The sequence below is a fragment of the Bombus huntii genome, chromosome 16 (genome assembly GCF_024542735.1).
Source record: "Bombus huntii isolate Logan2020A chromosome 16, iyBomHunt1.1, whole genome shotgun sequence".
NCBI classification, from domain to species: domain Eukaryota; kingdom Metazoa; phylum Arthropoda; class Insecta; order Hymenoptera; family Apidae; genus Bombus; species Bombus huntii.
Genome location: NC_066253.1, coordinates 2,580,906 through 2,597,246, shown reverse-complemented (window position 1 = coordinate 2,597,246; position 16,341 = coordinate 2,580,906). Strand labels below are relative to the sequence as shown.

General features: G+C 37.0%; 1 protein-coding gene and 1 long non-coding RNA gene across 3 annotated transcripts in view; one reads left to right on the top strand and one right to left on the bottom strand.

The window, feature by feature from the left end:
- The window catches only part of LOC126874624 (uncharacterized), an 82,393-nt gene that overhangs the window by 30,985 nt on the left and 35,067 nt on the right, over positions 1-16,341 (bottom strand). The gene's annotated exons all lie outside the window — the stretch shown is intronic.
- Positions 4,938-14,408, top strand: LOC126874636 (uncharacterized). The gene is made up of 3 exons (XR_007692923.1): positions 4,938-5,135; positions 5,396-5,448; positions 5,709-14,408. It is a non-coding gene; the product is annotated as an uncharacterized LOC126874636 (long non-coding RNA).

Below are 16,341 nucleotides of genomic sequence, written 5' to 3'. Positions count from 1 at the left end.
TGATACTTTCTAGTAGGTAAAAATCATCCAAAAAGTATTGAACAAGCTTGCTTTCATATTTCCTATTCCATCGGACGATAATATGTTTTTCATGGAGAAACAAGGCAGTATGCATGAGAAATTTATCTACCATAACATCACTTTGATACATATTTAGGTGAACGATGTAGAGAGAACATTAAAAATAACGATCCTCCCTAGGCATATGTGAGAGTGGCGAGTTCATCTACACAACTAGAGAGTCTCTCGCTTAGGGATGCATAGAATTTTACAGAAGCATCATTCTCGCATTCATCGGTCCGCACGACTTGAATACTTTTCCAATATTTTTCACTTACACACGATGGACGAGCTCTGTGGAGGCGACTGCGCCCACAATTTTCTTCTCTATGCTTTCATAATTAATGACGAATGAACGCTACATAATTTTCAATTAAATATTTTATATTAACTTTCAAAGAGAATCCTATTTAAATATACGTAATTATAAGATTTTAATATTACTATCATAAAACATTTTTCAAATATCATATAAATTAATACGATAGAATATTAAGGGATTAAATACAATGATCCTGTACTATTTAAATATTGTTTAATAATTCATCTGCTCCTTGCAAAATCAGAGATACTGTACGATAATTAATCCATATCCAATTATTGAATTTTCCATCGAGCATTTAAAGTTTCGCACCTTACAGAAATATTCGCGGACTTTCGTCGCCAATGTTCGAAACGTTACATTCGAATCGACGAAATGAAAGAGAGCGATTGCAGCGCGCCATTTTATCATGCGAGTAACATCGCCAGTTTTTTCTGCAACGTCGAGCAACCTTTAGCCTCCCCATGAAGGAGTATCACATCTCTTGAAAACTCCTTCCATTTCTTCGCTTTCCTTAGAAAACACCTTGACCCGTGATATTTCCACCGCGTTGTAGACGGGATAAAACTAGAAATTTATCGTCGGACGTTACCTTATAGCATGGTAAAGATAGAGGAAAAATTGATCAAAAATTGCACTGTTTATAACGATGTTTCTCATGGCACTGATTATGCCTATCGTATCTTTAAATCCTTTAAATATCCCTGAAACTATGTACCTAGAACTATGTACTATTTAATTTCATTTACATAGAATTGAGTATAGGTAAACGGAAAATAATTTTTGGAATTCTATTGAAAATCATTTTGAAACTCTATCTGCCAACTATATTGCATTAGATAATCAATGCTGAAAAGGGGCGATAAAGCATTCAATTATATGTAATTCAAGAGAATAACATGGTTCGCTTTTGAGAGTAATGAAAGCCGGCTAGATTGACTTGCTGTAACTTGATTAAACTGAGTAGAGGCTTTAATGAAGCTACTGAGCATTAATAACTGACAGTCTTTGGTCAACGTGTTTCTAATCGTAGCAAAGTGTGCCTATGGGAACCATATGTATGGTTGTTTACACGAAGACTGAGGTAAAGAGAATTTGAAGAAACGTTTAAAGAGTGAAACTTGATTCAATTTTAGAGAATTTGAAGTGTCCATCGATCGCTGTGTATACGATACCCCACAATAATTAATGCTTTACCATCAAACTTGCCGCATCCCATAATGGAGGAACGTTACAAAATGGCCGACCTTAATAGAAGATACATTAAGGGGGTAATTTTCAAAGCGCCGGCTCATTATCACATAAATGTCAGTTGTGTGATATTAGAATTATGGGTTATTCTTCGCACGACGTATACATCAATTTATCCCTAGATCCATCTTTTTAAAAAGCTGAATTAACAAATTTGAGATACTATAGTAGTGGACTATTGGAATATTTTTCACGAGTATTTACATTCTTCTGGTATTTTTGGGAATTATTATTTTGAATTTGTTTGAACTAGTTTGGACTAGTTACGTTTCTTCTTGACTGATCATTATCAGAAATTGCTAATCAGTACTTAGATAATATTCTGCAACGGGAATCATTCAATAATGGATTTGAAGTTATTTGAAGTGGTTTACGTTAGATTAATGAAATAACCTATCTTTATTTCAGCTATTTCTGAAACAAGAATTATACATTTTTTAATAACCGATAATTATCTGCAATTATCAGTTAGTAGCTCTTAACACAAAGGAACCAAATCTTCCATCTAGTCATTTCCAGGAATTATTTACATTTTCTGGTAACTACTAATGATAAATACTAATTTAAGAACCATCAAAATTATTTATTGAGTAGTTGATATGAACTTGTTTGACGTTGTTTGAACTATATATATTTTTTTTTTACCATCTACGATCGGCAATGTTTTAAGCAAACTGACGAACTAACATGGCAAACGGCTTCAAACAAGCTCAAACAAATTTTTAGGATACAGTCCTGAGCATTGATCTCTTCGCACATGTTCCTCGACTGTATCGGTGAACTGGCTGAACAAGGTATTGTGATAAACGGAACGAAATACAGTGTGTAGAAAAGAAATGAATGCGCGTGAAGCTTTTCGAGCGATAAAAATTGTTTTACAATAACGCGCGTCACGTGCACTGAACAGGAAGCAAGGGAAACGAAATGCAAAACACGGTTGCCACCAATGGGCGCAGACAGAGGAGAGGTAATCGTTTAAGCTTGGGTCTGGACATTATTTGAATAAACTTCAATAACTCATTTTCAACATTATCATTCAAATAACGCGTTCCCCTCTTTCCGTCAGATGATGCTTTTTCACGTTAGAGGAATTATTTATCTTAATTGCTATTTTACCAAATTTAAATCATTTTATTTGTATAGGTTTCCTAACCTAACCTACCCATTCCTAACCTATTTACGACCATTGTCAACTCTTGAATTTGAAACTATTTGGTTTCGTGTTTCAAGCTAATTGAACGATTCAAAACCACTTTTATCAGTAGCAACTTTTTTTTCTAATACTCAAACAGCACTCTGACTATAGAAACAGTTTTTATTTCACCAATATTAAATCATTTTATCGGTACACGTATCATAACCTAACCTGCCTATTCCTAACCCATTTATAATCGTTATTAAGTTTCAGATTACAAGCGATTAGAACTAATTAACCAATCTAAAGCCACCGTGATCAATAGCAATTATTTTTCCAATAAATAACGCTCTGATTACAAAAGTTTCTCTTCCAGAAGAGAGAATGAAAAACGATTATTTCCAGCTTTACAGAATGTTGAATGTTTGAGTTTTGCGAAATAACGCGATAACGAGAATACAGTAAGGGGACGACGAATCGAATATTCAGTGTAGTATCATCGAAATGACCCAATTACAAGTTGCGGAGCCCAGTGCAAACTCCACGTCCACCGGAAATGGAGTGTGCAAGTTAGAGACCGTTCCAGTCGATGCACCTTACGGCTACGTAAACGTTTTACACCAACTACCACGCCGCAGCGCGGCTTCAAATACTGTTATACTGATTTTACGCTGCTAACAAACTGGCAAATTTGTTGCTGGCGGCAGGAAAACCTGAATGGCAGCTCGGTTTCATAATTTTCACCTCGCGCATCTAAATCAATTTCAGACCTCTGTAAATTTGTAGTCATTGAAACTGACGTAACCACTTTATTATCAATTGTTGAGTGTTTACACGGCTATTATCGAAATTGAGCAAAGTTCATTTTATTTCTGGAAAAATATACCAAATTAATACTTTGCTCCATGCACAATTTTTTATTTGCCAGTTTTTAATTCATATTGTTGGTTCTTCGTTATAGGTTATGTTAAACGGGTAACGATGCAGATTGTGTTAAATTATATGTTAAAAATTTCAAAAAAGCTTTAGGTTAGTTAAAATTAATTTCACTTATCTTCGAAAGTACCTAAATTTCATCTTTGACGATATTTAAATCAACTTCGATCATATTCAAATTTCTTGAATTCTTTGTTATTGTGCTTAGATTTTCCAACTAGAGAAACACCTGCGATTAATTAAGATATTACCCTCTCGTTGACAACTAAGATTCCAAAGAATTAAGTTTGTTGATTGTATAATAAAGAACATGTACGTAATCCCAAGCTATGCTATTATAACACGTGCAAGATCCAAGGAAAAGTCGGGCAAACCCAAATCTAACCTCACTCTGTCCCTTCGCAAACTTAATCAAACCAAACGTTCCGACCAACCGAGGGGTGAAAATAAACGATGAAACTTTTCCAAAGGTTGATTCACGCTTATTAAACGAAGCCAACAAGTACAACTTTGAAACCCATCCTCACAGAGAAACCGAGAGCGAGACTAACCCAGAAAATTGGAGTCCTGTACACGCAGGGTATTTCGAAGAATTTGGAAAAATCCTGGCTCCCTATTTTCCCTCTATTTATTCCCTCGGTTCTGGCGCCTCTCCACACACCCCTTTTCTCATCTCGTAAACAATATTTCCGCTCGTCTCTGGCTCGTCCTCGTTTGACCAGTTTGCAGGGTGGAACGAGAGAGGGCAAAGGGAGAGAACAGGGTGGCCTGAATGATTAGAGAGAAACACAGGGGACAGAGAATATACCGTATAGACCAGCGTGATAAAAGAGGAGGGACGTACGAGCGTAAACCGTGTGGCAGAGCGAGACGGTAGGCGGTGGAAATAAAAATGGCGACAAGGAAAGCACAATGCGGAGGAGAGAAAGGCGAATTGAGAGGACAGAGACAGTTGGGTGGATGGAGGAGGCAAGTGGTAGGGGAATGAAATGGTTATACAGGGTGTTAGAAATGTTCGTCAAAGGGAGTTCACGTGTTTAGGTTATGTTTCGATAACGTGAAAATTGTAATTAGACAAGGTAACGTATAAGAAGGTGAATCAAGTGGTAGGGGAATGAAATGGCTATACAGGATGTTACAAATGTTCGTCAAAGGGAGTTCACGTGTTTAGGTTATGTTTCGATAACGTGAAAATTGTAATTAGACAAGGTAACGTATAAGAAGGTGAATCAAGTGGTAGGGGAATGAAATGGCTATACAGGATGTTACAAATGTTCGTCAAAGGGAGTTCACGTGTTTAGGTTATGTTTTGATAACGTGAAAATTGTAGTTAGACAGGGTAATGTATAAGAAGGTAAATCAAGTGGTAGGGGAATGAAATGGCTATACAGGATGTTACAAATGTTCTTCAAAGGGAGTTCACGTGTTTAGGTTATGTTTTGATAACGTGAAAATTGTAGTTAGACAGGGTAATGTATAAGAAGGTGAATCAAGTGGTAGGGGAATGAAATGGCTATACAGGATGTTACAAATGTTCGTCAAAGGGAGTTCACGTGTTTAGGTTATGTTTCGATAACGTGAAAATTGTAGTTAGACAGGGTAATGTATAAGAAGGTGAATCAAGTGGTAGGGGAATGAAATGGCTATACAGGATGTTACAAATGTTCGTCAAAGGGAGTTCACGTGTTTAGGTTATGTTTTGATAACATGAAAATTGTAGTTAGACAGGGTAATGTATAAGAAGGTGAATCAAGTGGTAGGGAAATGAAATGGCTATACAGGATGTTACAAATGTTCTTCAAAGGGAGTTCACGTGTTTAGGTTATGTTTTGATAACGTGAAAATTGTAATTAGACAAGGTAATGTATAAGAAGGTGAATCAAGTGGTAGGGGAATGAAATGGCTATACAGGATGTTACAAATGTTCTTCAAAGGGAGTTCACGTGTTTAGGTTATGTTTTGATAACGTGAAAATTGTAGTTAGACAGGGTAATGTATAAGAAGGTAAATCAAGTGGTAGGGGAATGAAATGGCTATACAGGATGTTAGAAATGTTCCTCAAAGGGAGTTCACGTGTTTAGGTTATGTTTTGATAACGTGAAAATTGTAGTTAGACAGGGTAATGTATAAGAAGGTAAATCAAGTGGTAGGGGAATGAAATATGTTCAACGAGATAATTAAAGATATTCATCAAATGAATTAACGTGTAGAGGTTAATTTTTAGAGATACGAAATTTTTAATTTGGTAGAGTAATATATTTATATGGGCTGAGCCCTGGTATATGAGATACGTGCGAGTCCAGGGAGTTTCTATGGCATAAAATAGGAAGCGAATTACATTTTGGAAGCTTCGATTCGAAGAAAAATCGGACGAACCGATGTTAAAGAATATAAAAGCATATTTCGTGTGAGTACTGCTATTCCACATTGCTACTATTCTTCGCCATCGCGTATCTTAGAAAATCCCAATCCCATTTCGTTAACCAGAAAACCACAATCTTCTAACCAAGACTTCTTTTCCGCAAAAGGGGAAGTCCACGGTTGTTTCTTTTCACATCGGGGACAAAGCAGCGGCGTTTCTACTCCAAAAGGTCTGTACGCTGTTAGAAAACGAACAAGCAACGATGAGAAAGAAAGCCGTAAATAAGAAGGACAAACTGAGAATGAAGTAGTACAGAGACGATAAAACGAAAGAAATTGTACGAAAAGGGGGTTGATAAAAAGGAAACGAAGGCCAAGAGAGGAAAGATAAAACCATACACACTCTGTCGCCAACACGCTTCTCCTGACGCCGCTTTATCCGGAAGTAGGGGAGGAGGGGCAGAGCTCTAGAATCGATAACCGCCCCTCTGCTACGTCGAAAGGGGTCGCCGCCACCCTCCTGGCACGGCTTTTAAAAGAGAGGAGGCTTCGAACACCAGGTCGTCCCCCAAGGGGGAAAAGCCGGCTGGTGAAGCGATGACGCCAACGATGACGATCATCGTCACACTTTTTTTTTTTTTTTTTTAATCATATCACAGACCACCTCTGCGTGTTTGCCTCTTTGTCAATTAAATAATATTTAGGGAAATTTCTTTTGTTTTCAGGCGATCTAGCGTGGTTTGTTGTAGAAATAGGACTCGAGAAACGATTGCACGTGTTTGACATAGTTTGAAGACCTTTTTAAATGCCTATAACGAGGAATGCTTTGGAGAACTGAAGCTTGAGAAGTCTACCCTCAAAGTGTTTTTGGAAAATTTCTTTCATTTCTAGGTGAGCTAGTGCGATTTCTTGTAAAATGGTTGTACATGTTTGATGTGGTTTGCAGATTTTTTTTAAATGGTTATGGTGAGGAACATTTTGAAGAATAGAAGCCTGAGGAGATTGCCATCAAATGTAGAAATATGTGGGGAAATTGCTGGTTCTTTTGCTTTTGGATGGTCTGGCGTGATTTATCGTAGAAACGTAGTTTGACACTGGTAATCTGTGCACGTGTTTGATGTGGTTTGCAGATTTTTTTTAAATGGTTATGGTGAGGAACATTTTGAAGAATAGAAGCCTGAGGAGATTGCCATCAAATGTAGAAATATGTGGGGAAATTGCTGGTTCTTTTACTTTTGGATGGTCTGGCGTGATTTATCGTAGAAACGTAGTTTGACACTGGTAATCTGTGCACGTGTTTGATGTGGTTTGCAGATTTTTTTTAAATGGTTATGGTGAGGAACATTTTGAAGAATAGAAGCCTGAGGAGATTGTCATCAAATGTAGAAATATGTGGGGAAATTGCTGGTTCTTTTGCTTTTGGATGGTCTGGCGTGATTTATCGTAGAAACGTAGTTTAACACTGGTAATCTGTGCACATGTTTGATGTGGTTTGAAGGCTTCTTTAAATATTCATATTTAGAGAAACATTTTGAAGAATGATTTAAGTGTGCATTTGAGGAGATTGTCTTCGAGTGGGAGAGTATTTTTCAAAAAGTATTCGTTTTTTTGCTTCTAGTTTGTTTATTGTAGTTTAGTTTGATTTGCAGTTTTGTACAAACGTGTCATAGTTGTTTGTACAGTTTTAATGTGACCTTTTAAGTAGTTTGCTTAAGTTGATTTCTAAGTAACTTCACAGACTACTTCTGTAGTTGCTTTTCTGTGGATCAAATGTGGAATTATTTTGATAGAAGATCTATTCCACTTTAAATACTGATACAAATCTAACAGTTGCACAACTATATCTTCCTATTTTCATTAACTATCTTTTATTACTCGTCTTATCCATACTTTGCTCTTCTACACGGACAAAAATGTAATAGCTCCCTAATCAAATTACTATAATTCACTTTCCATGATCAATATCAATATCATAGAGTCTTAAACAATTTCAAACTTCGCTCAAGTATTAAAAGGGAAGAAAGAGGAGAAAAAGACGACGAAGATGGATTGTATTTCTTATTAAGAGGCCCTTTAATAATTTCATGCAGCACTCAGAAAGATCTGCCTGGAACTTGGTGAAACTTAATGGAAATTCAAATACGAGATCGCGAATGATTTCAATTTGCATGAGAACAGGGGAATCAAGACCAAACCCATCGAAAGGATAAATCATGAATGTTCTATTTCTGTTAACAACGGTCGAGCGTGAGCAAGTGGGACGACCTAGTATTCTGAGCCTCCACAACTCAAGTCCTGAAAACGATTGCTTCAACTCACTGCACAACTTTGTATTGCATACAACATTCCAATTAAGTTTCTAGTCGTCCCTTTCTCACTGCAACCTGTGTTTAATTCAGAATCTTCATGGAAGTATGCAACTGTTAATATGAAATATGCAAGGACGGATCGCTCACAGAGAATGAAAGAAAAGTAAAGCGATGAAGCGAATTAGTAGTAGCAATAATCTCACAGAATTTCTAATTGTGGAAAGTGCAAGTAGTGATTTATTCATAGCCACGCGTTCAGAAGAAATTTCATTCAATTTAATAAGCTTGTGGATTTCATTTGGTTTCAGTTTTAACCAAGTCAGATGTAAGATACAAGTTCTACCATGAAGAGTGAAGCCTCAGGTTCTTTGCCCTTTATTATTTCTTTATTTTATTTTACTTTTGGCAATAGAAGATCTTAGATTCTTTAATTTAAACCTTGAGATCTTCGATTTTATTCATGACAGATCTTGGATTCCACAATTTCATTTGACTTTTACATAGAAAATCCGATGCTTGTTGTTCTTATGTAATATACAGTGCCTGGGTAGTTTCAGTTTAATCGATTTAAAATCTTCAACCCTATTCTTAATCTTTTTCGTAGAAAATAAGATCTGACATTTTTACGTTTTGCTTGACAGAACTATATTCCAAAGTTTCAATCAGCCTGGAAACAACTAGACACAGAACAGCGTCAAAAGAGCCAATACAATTCCCTGTCCCTATCTTTCAACGAGCAGAATATTACTAAATCCATCAACCGTCTGCATCATTTACTTGAAACAGCAAAAAAGCAGGACAGACAGAGACACGAAGATAGAGAAGATTAAAAGGAAGGAATCATGCGAGCACTGGCAACGATCCAGCGAGGACAAGAGTGCATAGGACACGAGTATACAACGGCGAAGCTGTCCTACGACTACGATTTCCAATCTTCCTCATCTTATGGCACGTGTAAGCTAATCATCAGACTGCTGATTTTTACGCGAATTTTGCGCGAAATTTGTACATACAAAAATATAAGTAGAATATTAATAAAGATACAAATAATAAAAACAACTAAAAAATACACTACAAAGAAAATAAGAAGAAAAAAAATATAATATACAAAAAAAAAGAACATTAACTATAGCTTGCAATGGGTGTAACAAATCTCTACCAGATGTCTGTATCTTTTAGTTGCTACCATAAAGATATGAAATTGGGTAAACAGCGGCAGTAAAGAAGTCAGTGGTACTAAATAAATAGCGAGACGTGACACGATATTTTCAAAATTTTCTCGGCCACCAGTTGAAGATCGCAGGTCCAGGGCGATGATTGCGAGCTTTGTAATTTCAGGTCACGCTCGTTAATGATCCCTCGAGCACGGAATAAACGTGACGCTCCATCGACGAATTCAATTGCGTCCAATGGAATTTACATGGTTTCCTGTATTAACAGAGCGACGCCGGGTGACGGTGACGACCTCAGCCCTCGGAAATGTCCGAATAAGTTTGCCCTGATGTCGCCTGAATTTAGTTACTTAGTTACTTAGTTACTTTGGATCGATGTTGCGTTCAATTGGTAGTTGTTAGGGAGATTTCAATGGTGTTTGTACCTTGATTTTGATGTTATTACTGGCTTCTTAGTAATGGTAGTGGTTGTTGTTGCTAGTGGTAATTTTCTAATTTACTGATGCTGTTGTAAGACCTATGGATGTAAAATTTTATTGAAATTTATGATATCCCATGATCTAACAGAATTAGTTAGAATGGAATAATCTTATCTTCAATATCTTTAAATAATAATATTAATAATAATATAATCTGAATGTTAAATAAGGTTATTTAACTAACCTTATTTAACGCCTAACCTAACTTACATGGAACTTATTCCTAGGAGCCATTACGAACTCAAAAATATAGCAGTTGTGGCAACTCAAAAACACGATACAATGTTTATAATCGTATTAATTGTGTTGACCGGTCATGCTGCTTTTGCAATTGAATAATCTCTGGATCCGTGGCTCAGGAACTCTCTATTTCCCTCCTAGAGAGAAACGAGCCGCAGGTTCAGCGGAACGTGTCCTCGAATTAATAAAGATGATCATGCTAATCAGTAGAGAACGTGGCGTCTGAAAGATCCGCGACTGTATCGCTTGAGCGTGGCGCAGCCAGTGTGGAGCCGTGTAATTAAACGGGGTTCGTTGAACTTGCGCCGAGTTTGCTGAATCCGACCGTGTTCGTTTTCACCTCCTCGCGATTCTTCTCTCTGACAGTTGAATTATGACCAATACTCGTCTCGTTCCACTATTTCTCTCTTCGATCTTTTCTCTAAAATTAGTTTCACCGCTGGAAACGTTCGAACGGTTAGAAAAGTTATCCCGTCGGTTTGCAAGTTGCCGAGAATTCGAAGTTTTTTCAGTCGGTAACCGGTGAATGTGGTGTCGTCTCTTCTTTAGGAAAGTCGAAAAGATGTTTGATAGGTGGCGGAGTGGTGGCTGACGAATCTAGGTTAGGTTAAGTTCTAGTTTTCTGGTATCGAGGGCGCTGACACTTGAGAAGGTTGAGTTAAGTCTTTTATCCTCGATGTTACAATATATCCCTGATTTATTAGGTACTAGAATGATTATGGAGAATGTGGTACACTTGGAACATCATTGGCAACTGAAATAAGGATTCTTCGGCAATTATACGGGTAATTTGGTAATTATAAGAGATAAAATTCTTCGGTTTATACAGATCCTAGAATCTTTAATCTTTGAATTTCTGGAATATGTGGTACACTGAGAAAATTGTTGGAAATTGAGGAAAGGATTCTTTGACAATTTACTTGCAAAGATCATTAACCTCTGATCTTTATATTTCTAGCTTATATTAAATAATTCTTCCGTTATTAAGGATTAAGAATTATCATCTCTTAGTTGGAATCTTTCATTAAACAGAATTAGAAACTCTTTTGGCCTCTGGTTTAACCTATTCTGGTATTTGGATTGTTAATTTTTCTATTGTCTTTCTTAATACAATATTCTTTACTTCCATAAATTTTTAATGAAAGAACATCCTAAGCTAATAGAATTCTGAACTAAATATTTTTAATTCTCAATTCTTCAATTCTATACAACACGTACTTAGTAACCCTTAACATTTTAGAATATAATCCAAAACTATTATATTTCCCTATAACCAGTAAGATATTCCATACTTTCATTACTGACAACATTGACACCATCAAAATGACTAGGATTGTTCACAAAATTACTAGCAATTGCTACCAATATTTAAGATTATATGGCAGATCAGTTAAGACATCTATAATACTCGTTAGTATCTAAATGCCAGGTAGATTGATCCATAATCTGATCTTAAGGACGATCATCGTGCACGAATCAATCTTTTCGGGCAACGAATAATTGCCAGCTAGTCGACAGGAACAAAAATAGGAGTGAAAGAATTCTAGTGGTTTCTCGTGGAAACTTCCTCCTCTATGGTCGTTCCCTCTACTTTTCAGCCTGAATATAGCCAGGGATTAAAGCTACTACGGTTGTATTTCACGTTTCCAGAAACCAGGGATTTCCTGGATCCTTCGATTGTCACGTTCGTGCGCGTCAAGTGGAGCGATTCTCTCGGGAGATAAGACGGGAGATTATCCAAATTCGTGGAATATAGACTAACAAGCTGATGTCACTTGCAATACAGCCCTTTTTCCTGTCATTTTCATTTCCCCATCTTTTTTTAATTTTTTTTTTTTTTTTTTTTTTAAGTGACTTATAGGGATCTGAGCCATTTACATGGGTTTATCTAAGAGATAAACGGTTCATATAACAACGCACTGCTTCTCAACGCTATTTATATTGGCTAACAAAAAAGATTTGTTGGAAAGTAAAAAATTTGCCAAGGACTAGCTAAAAAAAATTGCTAAATTTCCTACGAAGATATATAAAAAGCTGCTTTTCTATAGATTATTACAAAGGCTTTGATGGCTCATTATACATAGGAATTCAACAGATAAGACGTCTTCAAAATCCAAAATATAAAATATTTCCCGAATAAACAATCTGATTCTATATAAAAAAAAATCAAAAAGTGGCAGCTCTTACCTACCAAAACTCGATTCCTAAATAAATCGAGATATTGAGAACTCGTAGAGTGTGTCTATATTCGAACAGTTTTTATTGACCAGATTTCGCTGAATTTTCATTTACAGATGCTATTCCATACGAGCGGAGAATTAAGACTTTCTTTCTATGATACTAGTTGCACTTTCATACATTCTACAACGTTTTGTTATAGAACGTGCTATAGAAAATGTTCAGTCGCCAGAATTAGAAAGGGAAGGGAATAAAATTCCCTGTATTCGTTGGGAAGAAATCTTTCCCTCCAACGCTGGCGAACTCGTTCCAAGTTTGAAGAGTTGCAGCTACACTGGCGTAACCCGCGGAATCGTTGCACGAATGCGTTTAAAAACTTCTCGTCGACTCGTAAACTTTCTTGAATATTTAAACAACACCGACAACTTGGAAACAGAGAAGACGAAGCACCAACCGGGGCGGACAAAATGGGGTGGAGGAAAGGGTGCAGAGTTTTGCAACGAAGGAATTGCTTCGTGACGAATGCACCAACGGAGGAGGGGGTGAGAAGTGGAAGGAAAGCAAGAGAGGGGGGGGGGGGAGAGAAAGAGAAAGAGGGAGAAAGAGAAAGAAGGAGAAAGAGAGTTCTCGTTAAACCAGGGAGAGGACGTCTAATATCCGTGCATCGAGGAGCAACGCAGGGCGGCCTTTGAGAATTTAAGGCCGGTTTTCATTAAAAGATCGAGCGCACCAGTGCGATGCGATGCGGCGACCGGGCGCTGAAGTAAATTCTAACTTCTGCCGCTTTCAATTATCGCGTCTCGCGGAAGAATCGCGGCACGAAAACACGCCCCGGCACCGGTGTCACCTAACCTAACAGGAAGCGAACGAATTAATGATGCAAAACGGTCGCCATTTTAACCGCCATGACGATGCGGAATGCAGTGAACAATAATCATGGAAATAATTATTGTCTGATCATGATCTTATTATTCGATGATATCATCAGTCTGTAAGTAGTATAAATGTAAACAATAACTCTGTCAATAATTGATAGAGGATTAGTGAAAATCCTCTTGCAAAAATAATTTTAATTTCCAATTTAAACATTTCTTTCTTTCTCTGAGAAACAATTTAAAAAAATCAACGGTCCAAATCATCCTGTAGCTTTGATTGTTCTATGTCAAGAACATATTGTATTGCATTGTTGTTTGACTTTTTACCGTTCTCTATTCTTTTAGTGAAATCTATTCTAATAATAATATTTCCGATAATAATCAGGATTTGGTTGAAGCGTCAATTTCTGACCACATGTATAGTCAGAAAATTTTTAGAGTTACATAAAATCTTTGTCCTTTGCTAAATGCCAATACAATATCTGACGAAACGGACGGGGAGATAAATGATTTCTGCATGGCACTTAAGAAAAGATGAGAGAATTGTTCCTCGTATCGATATTATTTACTTAAACGTTATCGTGTATGGTTGGACAAAGATATGAATATTCAAAATATTTAAACTGCGTCAGAGAGTAGAGAAAATACTAACAAAGATATGATAAAGAGACTTTTACTCTCGTCGGATCCCCCGATATCAAGTTTCAAAAAGCTGCACATTATGTGCATCTTTTTATTTTTGTCCCGAATCCTTATCCAAATGCCGTATTGTGTAACGTGAGAACATAACCTGTAAACGTGCGAATGTGGCGTGTGATCCTGTTCTGTGAACGTTCGAATGTGGACTGCGAACATGTGAATGTGGCAAAAGTGGCCGGCGAATGTTGACTTTTATACCGAATCCTCATTCAACTGCCGCACTGTGCGCCATTACTTTTATTAAGAACGAATCGCAACAAACAGCGTCGTGCGAAACGTCTTCAATTTTCTCTTACTTTGCTTTGTACTTATATTGTTTCGTTAATTACTGTCATTCGTTTTGTTCGTACCTAGTTTTAGTGAAAGGTCTTCTTTACTTTTTCCTTTTTTTTTCTAGCTGTGGAACAACTAATCTAACCTAACAATAACCTCTAATGTGTATAAACAAATCCTCAAAAGTAACCCCAGAGACAATCTCAGTTCCACTAATTTTCCAGATTATAAATCTTCTTCCAACAAAACTAACCCAAAACCTAACCACATATAACTCTAATATTCTAGTTCCATTAGAAAGTTCCATAGATAACACACTGATACCATAGATAACAATGGTACGTAACGAGCTTTTCAAATGTTAACTTTTCGTCTCACAAATTTAACTCAAATTACACACTTGTTTTAGGGAAACAACTCTCCAGATCTAGCTTTATAAAACCCTAACTATCCTAGCTCCATCATGAAATTCCCTAGACAAGGAACAGAATACCAATACGAAACATAAGTAATTTCTCCAATTATACATATTTTTCCCGGGAACAAATCTCCGGAACTAACTTCATATTCCCTAACATCCTAGTTCCACTAGTAAATTCCCTGGGCAAGCAACGCAATGGCAAACTATTTACCATATCGGAGAAACCGCAACTTGGGAGCGTAGCAATCCATAATTCAGTCAGAAGTTACAACCATTTAGGATTTATAAGGCTCTGAAAGGAACTGGCGGCCATAGAACCGACTAAGAATAGCTACTGACATCCTACTTTGCATTTCATTGCACGATTACCACACGTACATCGAGGCGAGCATGCCGCGTGTTTGCACAGTTGTATACAAGAGAAACGAATGCCACGGAAACATCGGTAAATCCAGCGACTGTTAATTGCAACGCGTGGCTGGTTTTCACGCTCGCGACATCACACGCCGTCGGACAAAAAGGAAACCCTGTAGAGGCTCGATGTGGCCATTCCAGGCACCGTTACGCCGTCCGTCGAACGAAAGGTATAGCTACTCGTGGGGATTGCGATCATGAAACGAGAAAATCAGCTTTTGTACCGGCCACTCAATTAGAGCAGAGGCGTTCGAACGAGCCGCGCTTTGACCTGATTCAGGCCCAGTCTCGTTACACACTAGAAGCACTTTTGGCTTTTAGGATTGGTAGTTTTAGAACGTGATATATACAGAACTGATAACGTTGCTTATGGTTTTAAATTTAGATTGATATATTTTTGCAGTTGTTCTATGTTAATATTAATTAAATTTATATCGCAAAGGTTTTCCGTACGTTAACACTGTTAACACTGTTTATATTATTAATGTTTCTAGATCTGAAAATCTTTCTTTATTGCAATGCCTTTTTACTAATATTGGTCAAAATTTTAATGTGTGTTGTGTCTTTAGAATTGATAGTCGTTATATATGTATAGGCGATATCGTCCTAATGACATTGATCAGATTTAAAATTTATGATATAATGTTTTCAGGTCTAATAATAATCCTTCTGATAATAGTACAATACTACAACATTTTTAGAAGTAATAGTCGTGTACTCTGCAACATCATTCCACTAACAGCGACCATACCTTATACTTACAAACTTTACAATATCCTGATTTCACTAGACAAATCCCTAGACAATCGATGCAGTATCAATAATAAACAGAACCAATTTCCAAAATTATAAATTTCCTTTCTCGTAAACCTAACCTCATATAACTCTAATATTCTAATTCTGGTAGAAAATTCTTATAGTCGTTCTGTGTCTAGACCCATAGAAGATAACGATCGAATTTCAAAATATATCCACCGCGTTCGTTCCAAGACTGAAGCTCTGACGACTAGGAAAATATCGCATCCTAGCGAAAACGCTTTAAAACTTCGGATATTGAGTGCCACGTGACGGAAATACGAACGAACTCTCATCCCTTTGAGTGAGAAACTGAACGCATCACCGAAGAATGCAGGAACAATTACACGTTTGGAACGCCAAGTAGCAAAATGAGAATTTGTCATGACGTTTTCGTCCGCCATTTGCACGAATCGTCTAA